This window comes from Rattus norvegicus, chromosome 16 (genome assembly GCF_036323735.1).
Source record: "Rattus norvegicus strain BN/NHsdMcwi chromosome 16, GRCr8, whole genome shotgun sequence".
NCBI lineage: Eukaryota > Metazoa > Chordata > Mammalia > Rodentia > Muridae > Rattus > Rattus norvegicus.
The window spans coordinates 61,280,151-61,295,164 of NC_086034.1; the positions used below are offsets into that span (position 1 = coordinate 61,280,151).

The 15,014-nt window shown below is 36.6% G+C and overlaps 1 protein-coding gene across 4 annotated transcripts in view; it reads left to right on the top strand.

Annotated features, from left to right (window-relative positions):
- Nucleotides 1–15,014, top strand: part of Sgcz (sarcoglycan zeta) — a 1,080,539-nt gene that overhangs the window by 916,433 nt on the left and 149,092 nt on the right. The gene's annotated exons all lie outside the window — the stretch shown is intronic.

Sequence of the window (15,014 nt, forward strand, 5' to 3'; positions counted from 1 at the left end):
GTCCCATCCTAGTGAAAATTAATATTTATTTAGTAAATATATAATATATATGTACCTATAACATGTTAAGTGTATTTTAATAACTTCAAGAAGAGAAATCACTAGTACTAATACAACAACTACTATTACTATTATTAACATTATTTTATTTTATAGATGAGGAACTATAATTTAAAACCGTCATGAAATTTGTCTGTCACATATCAATTAAATGTTAGCACCAGAATTTGACCCTGCTAGAGAGTGATTAATTAAGTCTTCTTAGTGATTAATTAAGTCTTCACAAGAATATTCTATTATTTATTTCCATTGATATTAATGTAAACATGGGCTACTTTAGGTGCTAACATATGCAAACCTTCCTTTTCCTTCACCAATATCAGACTATTTCCTGATTTTCTGCCTTGTACTTCTTCTTCAAGACATTTTGAGTTTGTGTGCACTGGGGGTTTATTTCTGTCTGTGACCTTTAGGGCTTTTTCCCTGTGTTATTTCCCTTTCTGCTGTCTTAATTTTTACTGGATTATGATTTTTTTCATTTTGTAGATAGAAAAATTAAAGATAGTGTCTCATTTATATTTTTGCATCTATCACTTAGTGCTATGATTAAAATATTAAATTGATATGACTACCAAAGAATTGAGCATTGGAATTGAAAAACTTTTTATATATAAGGTTGGATTAGTTAGGATTTTTGCTATAAGAAAATACCATGTTCAAAAGAAATTTGGGGGTGTTGGGGATTTAGCTCAGTGGTGGAGCGCTTGCCTAACAAGCACAAGGCCCTGGGTCGGTCCCCAGCTCCGAAAAATAGAAAAGAAAAGAAAAAAAAAAGAAAAAGAAATTTGGGGAGGATTGTTTATTTTATCTTGCCACTCTCAGATCATAGTCTATTCCTATGTTAGAGCAGAAATTCAAGCAGGAACCTGGAGGCAGGAACAGAAGGCAGAAACCATGGAGGAATACTGATTATTCCTCTAATTTTCATGGCTTGCTTGGGCTGTTTTTTTTTCACAATTCAGGACCACCTTCCAAGAAGTAGCACAATCTCACAGAGAGCTGAGCCCTTCCAATGAAACTTGTTAATAAAAATAACATGTCCCGCAGAGTTGTGCACGAGTCCATATTGTGGATGAATTTTATTAATTGAGCTTTCATCTTCCAAGTGGCTCCATCTCTCTCAAGTTGGCACAAAACTAAGCAGGACAGAAGAAGTGATATATTAATTTTAAAGTAATGAACAAAGATTCGGAGAGTTTATTAGTATTATTTCATTTTTATGTCTGAATGTTATTAAGATAGTTATGACCTGTATTTTAAGATATCATACTTCAAAGTAAAATACCACATTTAGTACGTGAGAGAGAAACCCGCCTTAGAAAAGGGCTAACAGATTTCTGTTCTAGAATAACCACATCTTTTGAATATATTACCAAGTCATATGAAATTTCATTTTGAATACCATGAAATAAAATATGAAATGAGAAAGCTAGCTAATACCCCAAACCCCTGCTATAATTACACTGATAAAAAGGTAAGATGCAGCTTATTTTTTAAGATGGAAGTCTGTTAAAACTTTTAAGAAAGAGAAAAATGCAATATTCTAGGATCCCTATCTCCTGCTATTAAAAGAATATATTTTCGTGATCCTATTAACAAGATCACTTAGACCCCGAAAGCAAAAATACATGGAATAAGAGCAAAGTTGAAGCGGGGTCATAGAGGCACAAGTCTTTATCCTTGCGCTCAAGAGGCAGAGGCAGGAGGATCTCTGTGAGTTTATGGGAGATTCCCATTAGTTCCTAGAGATTTCTCCTCTCCCATTTTCACAGTGGCTGCACATGCTTGAAATTCACTCAACAGAAAATACGATTCTCGTTTCCTCACATCCTTCCCAGAGTTCACTGTCAATGGTTCTGTAGCTCTTCGCCTTCATGGCATCACTTCTGGTGTAGACAAAACCTCAATGTAGTAGTATTGATACTGCACTAGCACAAAAAGTAATTTAGGACGTAGGAGAGATAAGTTTGTGGTTAAAGCGTTTGCCGCTGCCTTTACAGATAAGTCAGCTTTGGGTCCCAACGACCACATGAAATAACAGCTTTGGTACCTCAAATGACAACGGGCACCACATGCACATCTTGAGTTGATAGAACTGTGCGATTCAGCAAATGCCACTATAGTAAGCAATCACGCAAGTCTGACATCACAATAGATGTCAATGGATGTAAATATGCTAATATCCACAGGAATTCTGAAAGAAAGAGCATCATTATAAAAGACTTCTAAAATGAAAAAGATGAATATTCAAAATTTAGAAAACATCATTTGACTTGACTGGCAAAAAGATCCAAACCTGAGAAATTGAGAAGGTCAAAATATAGATGCAGTAAGTGAGACTTAAAGAGGACAGGCTTACTAGTAGCAATAAGAGTTCTAATATTAATATGTTATAAGGATGCTTCTCTTAGAAGCATTAGTAATAATGATAAACAACAAATTATTTATAAACAAAAGGTTTGTTAGATCTAAACACGTGGATAATTTGAAAACAACATCGTGAAAAACATAGCACGCCAGTCCTTTCCAAGAAGGCCAGGATCATCCCATCAAAATCAGACAAAGCATACTTCAACATAGAAAGGAGAGGCACAAGAGGAATATGTAAAGCCCTACACATGTATATCCAATAAAACTTCAAAAACAAATACAAACTTTTAAAAGGAGAAATACAGAAAAATAGTTTTGTTTGTTTGTTTGTGACATACTCTTGTTTTGTAGCCCAAGCTGCTCTTGGGTTTGCAATAGTCCTGCCTCGATGTCTTGAGGGCTGGCATTGCTTGTGAGTGGTACCACATATGGCTAGCCAAATACCTTGTGTGCCAGTATAGGGTATCGTTGGAAAACTAGCAATTTTGAAATAGCAAGCAGTTTAACTTATAATCCACTCGTTTTTGTAATGGAATACCAACACTTATTGGCGCATGTGTCACCTGTAGCTGCTTTTAGGTGGCAGGTTCGAGTTCAGTACTTCTGACATATGACCCATGAGTTCTAAAATAGTTACTGCCTGTCCCTCTCCAGAAAGTACTTGATGGCTTTTCTTAGATAAATGGATTGATGTATCACAAAATGCTTAAAATCCTAAATGTAAATTTAGAAAGCACCATAGATGTATAAAACACACTGTACTTTCTTTCTGCCTTCCCTCCTTCCTTTCTTCCTTCACTTTTTCTTTTCTTCCTTCTTTTCTTCCTTGTTTCATTCTTTCATTTTTCACTTTTTTAACATTATTTTTTATATGTGTAGTATATATAGGGCAGGTCTCAGTAGATAAATTCCAAGTATTGGTTCTCTCCTACCATGAGTGTTTCCAGGCATGAACTCAAGTCATCGATGAGGCTTGGAGACAACTGACTCTTCCCAGTGAGCCATTTTCACTGTCCTCGTACCTTGCTCTTGAATAATAATGTCATGTACGTATCAGCTCTAGAAAGTTTAGCCCATTATTTTGGTCACAATGTCCACAGAATACAGTTATTAATTTATGTTTTCTAAAATTCATTTCTTCATTGATTTATATTTCACTTTATATCCTAGTCCTACCACCCACCTTCTCTCAGTCCCAGCCTCAAAAATATCTCCATACTTTACCCCTTCCCCTTGAAGTTCCCCTTGAGTACCACCTCACCTTGGGACATCAAGTTTCTGCAGGACTACGCACAGCTTCTCTCAATGAGGCCAAACTAGACCTCCCAGTTAGGGGAAGGGGACCCAATGACAGGCAACAGAGTCAAAAACAGCCTCGGTGCCAATAATAGGGCACACACATGAAAACCAAGTTGCAGACCTGCTCCAAATATGCAGGGAGCCTACTTTTAGCCTGTGCCTGCTCTGGTTAGTGTTTCAGTCTCTGTGAGCCCCATCCAGGTTGGTTGACTCCATAAGTCTTGTGGTGTCTTTGACCCCTCGGACTTATTCAATCCTATCCCTACTCTTCCACAAGACATCATAAACTCAGCCTGATGTTTGGCTGTGGGTCTCTGTATCTGTTTCGATCTTCTGTCGAATGAAATTTTCCATATGACAAAGGGATGATGGATAATAATAATATTAATATTACTTAGAGTAAAAGTAAAATAAAATAGACATTGTCTTTTCAAACACTACAAATGAATAAAGGAATAAAGATTGATCTTTTACAGAATTAGTCATGAGTGAGTATGCACATGAATATGTTAGAGACAGAGGAAGCCTAGTGGGTTTGAGGACAAGATTACTATTGGTGGGATGACGACAAAAAGGGGATTGAACAAGTATATAATAATATTCCTAATTGAGTAGGGATTTGGGGGAGATGGAGATTCTGTTAGTCTGGGCACAGGCTGAAAAACACAATCTCTTGTGCCATCTGAGTATAATCTGAAGTATGTAAGAATCAATGCCATTTAGAAAAGAATTTAGGAGAATCAGTCTCCTTCAGGGCCAGTCAAGCTTCACATAGAGTAAATAGCAACAAACTTTTTAATGATGTTTACAGTAGCAAACCTATTTAATGAGCGAAAGCTGCTTTTTCTCCACCACATTGAGTGAATCACATGCCTCAATAAATAAGAGGTACTAAGAAAAAGTCAAAGTAAAGCACCTTTAATGTGGCTTTATGGTAGGCGAAGGCAGAATATGGTGAGTTCATAACATGAATATTTCGAAGACACAAAGTAAAAGATGCAAATACTCAATCCCCTGTGATCTTTCCTTTAATGTTCAACACTTTTATTTTTCTATATCAAGCCTTCCTTTCTCTGCACATTTAGTTGAGCCAATGTTTGTGAAGGAGGTCAGTGATGTTCACTTAAATAAACAAGAAATAATGAAAATTATTGTTAGGGAGATGGATTAGATGGATTGAATATATTGGTTTTAAAATGAAAAACTCAATTATGTGGGTAAGGAATAATTTTTTTGTATGTTTTAGAAATTCTACAATTTGAGTTGATTTATATCTTTAGTATAGCTGGTATCACAACCTGGCACCATTTATGTTTTGTAATGAACATAACTTTCTTTATTGTTCATAATACATACTTTACATAAAGAATGGTATTTTCATGTGTAGTTTCACTAAGAAAGTTAGCTGTGGCCATTTTTTTTTCTGCTGAGACAATGTATGAACTCATAATTTGTACCTCATAACTTACTCACTGATCCAAAAATTCAGATGCTCAAATGTTAAAATAAATGTTGTATACAAATTTGCATAAGTGTTAAATTTTAATTTTATAATGTTGAGTAAATTTGTGTTTTCAGATTTTGTAATTTTGTAAAAAACGTTAAGAATTCTACTATAGTGCATGAAAATACAACATAAAAGTAGTACATTATCCTACATAAAATTAGAAATGAACTAAAAAAAATATCAAGGAAATCATGAGATAGTGCTAATAGTAACAGTTTCCATTCTATATCCTATAAATTATTTATGCCATAATATGTCATAATGCACAGTAATTGAATTTTCACACAATAAATTAATTTTTTCATATTTTACTGTGATTTTTTGTCTTAAATTTTATTATTTTATTTATTTTTATTCCAAATGTTCTCCTTCCCAGTCCCCACTCCACAAGCCTCCAACCCCATCCATACTCTCCTTTTCCTCTAAGAGGATACCCCACCCATCCACCCACTCCTGCTTCTCGAAACCCTCTTCACTGGGGCAACAAGCCTCTATAGGACCAAAGTGTCCCCCTCCCCTCATTGATGCCAGATAAGGGAGTCCTCAACTACATAGGTAGCAGGAGTCATTGACCAATTCATGTATACTCTTTGATTAGTGGTTTAGTCCCTGGGAGCTCTGAAGTGTCTGATTACTTGGTAGTATTGTTCTTCCTATGGGGTTACAATCCCCTTCAGCTCCTTCAGTCCCTCCCCAAACTCCTCCATCGGAGTTGCCAGACACAATTTATTGGTTGACTGTGAGTATTTGCCATGACTATTCTCTTCCCCCCCCCCAATGAGATTCAAGCATACATATTTTGTCCTCCCTTCTTGTTAATCTTCATATAGTCTGTGAGTTGTATATTGGGAGTGCTGAGCTATTTGGTTAATATCCAATTATCAGTGAGTATATACTATGCATGTCCTTTTGAACCTGGGTTACCTCACTAAGGATGATGTTTTCCAGTTCCATCCATTCGTGAAGTTGTCGTTTTTAATATTCCATTATGTAAATGTACCACATTTTCTCTATCCATTCTCCAGGTTCTGAGTATTATAATTAAGGCAGCTATGAACATAGTGGAGGATATGTCCTTGTTATATGTTTGAGCATCTTTTGGGCATAATCCCAATAATGGTATAGCTGAGACTTCAGGTAGAACTATTTCCAGTTTGCTCAGGAATTGCCAGATTGATTTCCAAAGTGGTAGTGCTAACTTGCAATCCCACCAGCAATGAAGGAGTATTCCTCTTTTTCCACATCCTCACCTGTATCTAACCTCCAGTTAGACTAGCACCATTCATTGAAAATGCTTTCTTTTTTCTACCCTATGGTTTTGGCTTCTTTGCAAAATCAAGAGATTTATTTCTGGGTCTTTAGTTCTATTCCATTGATCTACCTGTCTGTCTCTGTACAATACCACATGGTTTGTATCACTATGGTGCTGTACTACATCTTGAGGTAAGGGATGGTGATTCCCTCAGAAGTTCTTTTATTGTTAAGAATTCTTTTCACTGTCATGGATATTTTTATTAATCCCAATGAAACTGAGAATCACACTTTTTATCTTTGTACAGAATTGCATTGGAATTTTAATTTTGATGGGGATTGCATTGAATCTGTACATTGCTTTTGGTAAGATGGCCATTTTTACTCATTTTTAATCTTACCAATCCATGAGCATGGAAGATCTTTTCATTTTCTGAGGTCTTTGATTTCTTTCTTCTGAGAGTTGAAGTTCTCATCATACAGATCTTTCACTTGCTTGGTTAGAGTCACATCATGGTCTTTTATATTATTTGTGACTATTGTAAAGAGTGTTGTTTCCCTTATTTCTTTCTCAACCTATCATTTGCATACAGGAAGGCTACTGATTTGAGTTAATTTTATATCCAGACACTTTCTTGAAGGTGTTTTAATCAGGTGTAGGAATTCTCTGGTAGAAATTTTGGGGTTGCTCATGTACACTCTCACATCATCTGGGTACTGACTGGTTTTCTATGTCAACTTGACACAAGCTGGAGTTATTGCAGACAATGCAGCCTCCCTTGAGGAAATGCCTCCATGAGATCCAGCTGTAAGGAATTTTTTCAATTAGTGATCCAGGAGACAGGGCCCATTATGGGTGGTGCCATCCCTGCGCTACTAGTCTTGGGTTCTATAAGAAAGCAAGCTGAGTGAGCCAGGGGAAGCAAGCCAGTAGGTAGTATCTCTCCATAGTCTCCGAATCAACTCCTGCTTCCTGGCTTGCTTGATTTTAGTCCTGACATCCTTTGATCATTAACAGCAATGTGGAAGTGTAAGCTGAATAAACCCTCTCTTCCCCAAGTTGCTTTTTGGTCATGGTGTTTTGTGCAGGAATAGAAACCCTAACTAACACAATCTACAAATAGTGATAACTTGACTTTTTCTTTCCTATGTGTAAACATTTCAGCTTTGGTTTTCTAATTGCTCTAGCTAGAAACTCAAGTACTATATTGAATAAATATAGAAAGTGGGGAGCCTTGTCTTGTCCCTGATTTTAGTAGGATTGCTTCAAGTTTCTCTACATTAAATTTTATATTGACCATTGCTTTGCTGTATATTACTTTTATTGTGTTTAGTTATGTCCCTTGAATTCCTGATCTTTCCAAGACTTTTAACATGAAGGGATGTTGTATTTTTGTCAAAGGAATTTTGAGCATCTAATGAAATGATCATGTGGTTTTTTTCTTTGAGTTTGTTTGTATAGTGGATTGCTTTGATGGATTTCTCTAAATTGAACCATCTCTGTATCCCTAGAATGAAGCCTACTTACTTGATAGTGGTGAATGATGGTTTTAGTGTATTCTTGGATTTGGTTAGTGAGAATTTCTTTGAGTAATGTTCCATCGATATTCATATGTGAAATTGGTTTGATGTTTTCTGTCTTTGTTGGGTTTTTGTGTAGTTTAGGTATCAGCATGACTGTGACTTCCTATAAAGAATTAGGTATTGTTTCTTCTGTTTCTATTTTTGTGAAATAGCTTGAAAAATATTGCTATTTGACACCCTTTGAAGGTCTAATAGATTTCTGATCTAAAATCATTTGGTTCTGGGCTTTTATTGGTTGGGAGACTTTTAATGACTTCTATTTCTTTAGGGGTTATGAAACTGTTTAGATAGCATATCTTTTCCTGGTTTAACTTTGGTACCTGGTATCTGTCTAGAAAATCATCCATTTCATCTAGATTTTCAAGTTTTGTTGAGTATAGGCTTTTGTGGAAGGGTCTGATGATTTTTTTATTTTCCTCAGTTTTCTATTGTTATGTCTCACTTTTTATTTCTTATTTTGTTATTTGGACACTGTCTCTGTGCCCTTTTGTCAGTTTGGCTAAGGGTTTATCTATCTTGTTAATTTTTTCAAAAAGCCAGCCCCGGTTTTGTTGATTCTTTGTATTTCCCTCTTGGGTGTGTTTGCTTCATTTTTTTTTCTAGAGCTTTCAGATGTGCTATTAAGTTGCTAGTGTAGGACATAGTCAATTTTATAATAAAGGCACTCAGGGCTTTGACTTTTCCTCTTCACACCATTTTCATTTTGTCTCATAAGTTTGAGCATGCGGTACCTTCATTTCCCTTAATCCTAGAATCTTTATTTCTTTATTTCTTCCCTGACCAAATTATTATTGAGTAGAGAGTTGTTCCGTTTCCATGACTATGTGGATGTTCTGCTATTTTTGTTGTTAATGAGGACCAGTCTTGGTCTGTAGTGACTTGATAGAATGCATGGGATTATTTCAATCTTCTTAAAATTTTGAAGCTTATTTCTATCAGATTATATGGTCTGTATTGGAGAAGATTCAATTAGGTGCTGAGAAGGTATATTCTTTTGTTTTAGTGTAAAATGTTCTGTAGATATCTATTAAATCCATATCATTCATAAACTATGTTAGTTTCAATATGTCCCTGTTTAGTTTCCATTTCCATGATGTATCTATTGGTGAGAGAGAGATGTTGAAGACTCCCACTGTTATTGTAATAGGTTCATTGTGTGTTCTGAGTTTAGTAACACTTCTTTTTCAAATGTGGGAGCCCTTGCATTCAGAATTGAGAGATTATCATGGTGAATATTTTTCTTTACTGAGCATGAAGTGCCCTTCTCCATCTCTTTTGATAACTTTTGGCTGAAAGTCTTTTTTATTGTGTATTAGAATGGCTATTACAGCTTGTTTCGTGGGGCCATTTTGCTTGGAAAGTTTTCTTCCAGCTTTTTACTCTGAGGCAGTGTCTGTCTTTTTCACCAAGGTGTGTTGCATGTATGGAGCAAAATTCTAGGTTCTTTTTATGTATCCAATCTGGTTTTTTATTGGGGAATTGAGTAAATTGATGTTGAGAGACATTAAAGACCAATGATTGTGGTTTCTGGTTATTTTTGTTGTTTAGAGATGGTATTGTTTGGTTCACTTCTGTTGAGTTTGTTGTGGGATGATTCATTTCTTGTCTTTTCTTGTGTGTAGTTTCCCTCCTTGTGTTGGGATTTTCCTTCTATTATTCTCTGTAGGACTGAACTAGTGGAAAGATATTTAAATTGGGTTTTATCTTGAAACATCTTGGTTTCTCCATCTTTTTGAGAATTTTGATGGATATAGTAACCTGGGCTGGATTTATTTTTCTCTTCAGATTTGCATGACATCTAAGATCATCTGGCTTTTACAATCTCTGTTGAGAAGTCTGCTGTAATTCTAATGGGTCTGCCTTTATATGTTACTTGGCCTTTTTTTCCTTACTGCTTCTAGCATCCTTTCATTATTCCTTGTATTTAGTGTTTTCATTATTATGCGATTGGAGGAATTTCTCTTCTGGTCAAATCTGTCTGGTATTCTATAGGCTTCATGTATATTTGTGGACATTTCTTTCTTTAGGTTAGGGAAATTTTCTTCTATGATTTTGTTGAAGATGTTTTCTGGGCATTCGAATTGGTAACCTTCACTTGCTTCTATCTCTTTAATTCTTAGGTTTGGTCTTTTCGTTGTGTCCTGAAATTCCTGTATGTTTTGGGTTAGGAGCATTTTGCACTTTGTATTTTCTTTGACTGCTGTGTAAATATCTTCTATGATATCTTCTATGCCTCAGATTCTCTCTTATATCTCTTGTAGTCTGTTGTTGATGTTAGCATCTGTAACTCCTAACCTCTTGCCTAGGTTTTTCATCTTAATGGTTGGCTTCCTTTGTGGTTTCTATATTGTTTCTATTTCCATTTTTAGATCCTGGAGTGTTTTGTTTAATTCCTTCACCTGTTTGATTGTTTTCCTGTATTTCTTTAAGGGATTTTTTTGTGTTTCTACTTGTTTACTTGTGTTTTCTTATATTTCTTTAACAGAGTTATTCATATCTTCCTTAAAGTCTAGCATATTCATGAGATAGGATTTAAGGTCACCATCTTGCTCTTCAGGTGTGATGGGGTATTCAGGACTTGTAGTAGTGGGAGACCTGGGTTCTGATGCTGCCAAGTATCATTGGTTTCTGATAGTTATGTTCTTGTGCTTGCCTTTGGTTATCTCTGCTGTTAAATGGCCTTGATATCTCTGACTGGACCCTCTCCCTCCTGTGAGCTTGTTTATGATGGAACTCTGTGTGTCACAATATCTCTGAGTGTGGGAGGGGGTGTAGAGCACCTGATCTGTGAGACTCTGAGCCTGGTTGTGACAGACCTCCTGGGAGTCAAGCTGTCTCTGTGTGTGGGAGGGGATCTGGAGCGCCAGATTTTCCCTGGGCAGAGTTGTGGGCAGGAAGGAAGATGTATCTCTAGTAAGGTGTATAGATCCACTGTACCCTGTGTGAGGTCTCAGTTAGTTAGGCCAGGTATTGAGGCAAGGATGTCTCACCTGTGAGCTCTGGGATTCTAGATGTGTACCACCACTTCTGGTCCAAATTCTTATTACTATTGCAAAATATTATCTTACTTTTACAATTACAATCTTGCTATGTAATATATCTTATACTGAAAGGAAAGAATATTCTTGTCCATGTGCTTGAAATGACTTTCTTGACTATTTATGTAATAAAATATCAGTTTAAATGATTTCATCCCAAGAATGTAAAACTAAAATATCTTGTAACCATTATGGTGTAGCATGCAGATTAGTGAATTATCTACTCTGGAATGACACTGATGTTTGATGTTTGTGTTTGATAGCCTACATTTTTATTTTGTATTTTCTCTTTCTTAATTCCATTTCCACATGCATGGCAGGAAAGTAAAATATTTCATATAATCTATGTAAAAATTCAAAGCAAGAACAGAACTGAAAGAAAGGTCAGAAGAAAACTAAGAACATAATTCCATTGTTGGAAAGGTTTTCAAAGTCAATTTCACCCCAATTGTATTTTTTATAGCAAGGACACCAACACTAGTTATCATCATTAGCAGTGTCATCTCATAATATTTAAAAGACAATATATAAAATGCAAGTGCCATTATGATACCATCAGAGATTTCAGATTTAAAAGCATAGGAACAGTGGTACTAAAAGATATTAAGAGAATATTTTTCTTAGAGACCTATTTTATGTGAATGGAATATCAATCATAAAATATGACACAATCTGTTCCCTTAGAATATTTACTGGTAGCAATAGTCCTTCACTTTAGAGAGCAGAATTTATAAGCCTTAGATGAAAGAATAAAAGGCCAACATGAGGTTACAGAACTATTTAATTATTTTGATTCTTTCCTATTCTGATGTAATAAATACTCAAACAACAAAACTTCAAGTTTCACCTACATTTGAACATCAGCATCCTTTCTAACACATCATTTATACGTGGTGTTATAACCAAATTCATTTACTATCTACAGTTATTTTGCTGTAATGACTATGATTCAAGATTTTGTATATTGCTCGCTACTTAGACCCATAAAAAGAGATTATATTACTTAGCCACTTAAGGTTTGATCTCATTTGAACACAATCCCAAGTCATAGAGTTGAAAAATTAAAATATCTCCTTGAATTCTAAAATCCAAGTTATTTTAAGATAGAAACAAGTTTTAGAAAGGCTCAAAGTGTTGCACAGGGACTCAGGAAGAGGGGCAGGCCCTTTTGGTTTCTGAACTCACGGAGAGCTGAAACCAAGAATCGAGGAGAGACTTCAGGCCCAAGACCAGAGGTACGACCAACTTTTCTGCTCCAAGTGACCTGCCTGGTGGACTCAGGACAGACAAAGGCAAAATTACCCTGGGAACAGACACTTCCAGTTTCTAGCTCGTGCCCAAACCTCGCTGATCCCGGCCCATAGCTCCCTGCTCCCAAACCCCGTGGGAGAGAGAGCTCATTGCCCAGACATGTGGGCAATCCTGAGACTGCAGGGCAGTAGAGAATGCCACTTCTTCCCACCTTTGCCAACATCTCTGACCCCAGAGGAAACTGTATAGGGCCTCTGGGCAGAGGAACATAGGGGCAGTCAAGCTGCAGGAGCCCTGCAGTCCAGAATGTGCCTGGATCTGAACAGACTCAGTCAAACAACTCCCTGCACCCAAATCCCGTGGGAGGGAGAGCTAGACCTTCAGAGGGGCAGACAGGCCTGGGAAACTACAGAGTGTTTCCCAGAGTGTAGAAGACTACACTCTGCCCACATTTCTGACTCTAGAGGAAAACACCTAGTACTATCTGGGCACCCTGTGCTCAGGGACCCAAGAGAAGTAGGGGCAGGTCCTTCTGGTTCCTGCCCACAGGGACAGCTGAAAGCCAGGGGACAGGAAGGACTACACGCCTGAAAGCAGAACACTCTGTAACCATAACTGGATTGAAAGGAAACAGGAAAACAGGTCTACAGCAATCCTGACACACAGGCCTATAGGATGGTCAAGCCACTGTCAGAAATAGGAAAACAAGGTAACACCTGAGACAACCTGATGGTGAGGGGCAAGCACAGGAACCCACACAACAGAAACCAAAACTACATGGCATCATCAGAGCCCAATTCGCCCGTCAAAGCAAACTCTGAATATCCAAACACACCAGAAAAGCAAGATCTAGATTTAAAATCGCATTTGATCATGATGATAGAGGATTTTAAGAAAGACTAAAGAACTCCCTTAGAGAAATGCAGGAAAACACAGGTAAAAATGTAGAAACCCTTATAGAGGAAATACAAAAATCCCTGAAAGAATTAGAGGAAAACACACTCAAACAGGTAAAGGAATTGAAAATGGAAATAGAAACAATAAAGAAAGCACAAAGGGAGACAACCCTGGATATAGAAAACCAAAGGAAGAAGTAAGGAGCCGTAGATACAAGCATCACCAACAGAATACAAGAAATAGAAGAGAGAATCTCAGGAGCAGAAGATTCCAAAGACATCATCGACACAACTGTCAAAGATAATATAAAACAGAAAAAGCTACTGGCCCAAAACATACAGGAAATGCAAGACACAATGAGAAGATCAAGCCGAAGGATAACAAGTATAGAAGAGAGTGAAGACACCCAACTCAAAGGACCAGTAAATATCTTCAACAAAATCACAGAAGAAAACTTGCCTAACCTAAAGAAGGAGATTCCCTTAAATACACAAGAAGCCTTCAGAACTCCAAATAGATTGGACCAGAAAAGAAACTAAGCCTGTCACATAGTAGTCAAAACACCAAATGTACAAAACAAAGAAAGAATATTAAAGGCAGTAAGAGGAAAAGGTCAAGTAACATATAAAGTATCACAATTATACCAGACTTCTCACCAGAGACTAAGAAAGCCAGAAGATCCTGGACGATATCATACAGATCCTAAGAGAGCACAAATGCTAGCCCAGGTTACTGTATCCAGCAAAACTCTCAATTAACATAGATGGAGATACGAAGATACTCCATGACAAAACCAAATTTACACAATATCTTTCTACAAATCCAGCATACAAAGGATAATAAATGGTAAAGCCCAACATAAGGAGGCAAGATACACCCTAGAAAAAAGCAAGAAACTAATTGTTTTGCAACAAAACAAAGAGAAGACAAGCACACAAACACAATCTCACCTGCAAATAGGAAGATAACAGGAAGCCACAATCACTATTCCTTAATATCCCTCAACATCAATAGACTCAATTCCCGAATAAAAAGACAAAGTTTAACAAACTGGACCCAGCATTTTGCTGCCTACAGAAAACATACCTCAGAGACAAAGATAGACACTACCTCAGAGTAAAAGGCTAGAAAACAACTTTCCAAGCAAATGGTCTGAAGAAGCCAGCTGGGGTAGCCATTCTAATATCAAATAAAATCGATTTTCAACCAAAAGTCATCAAAAAGATATGGAAGGACACTTCATAGTCATCGAAGGAAAAATCCATAAAGATGAACTCTCAAGCCTTAATATCTATGATCCTAATACAAGGTCAAGTACATACATAAAAGTAACCTTACTAAAGCTCAAAGCACACATTGTACCTCACACAATAATAGTAGGAGATTTCAACATCCTACTCTCATCAATGGACAGATCATGGAAACAGAAATTAAATAGAGAAATAGGCTCAAAGAAGTGATGAACAAAATGGACTTAACAGATATTTATATAACATTCTATCTTAAAACAAAAGGATATACCTTCTTCTCACCACCTCATGGTACTTTCTCCAAAATTGACCATATAATCAGGCACAAAACAGGCCTCAACAGATTCAGAAAGATAGAAATAATCCCATGTGTCCTATCAGACCACCACGGGCGAAAGCTGGTCTTTAACAGCAATATGGAAAGAACATGGAAGTTGAACAATGCTCTACTCAAAGATTACCTGGTCAAGGAAGAAATAAAAAAAGAAATTAAAGACTTCTTAGAGT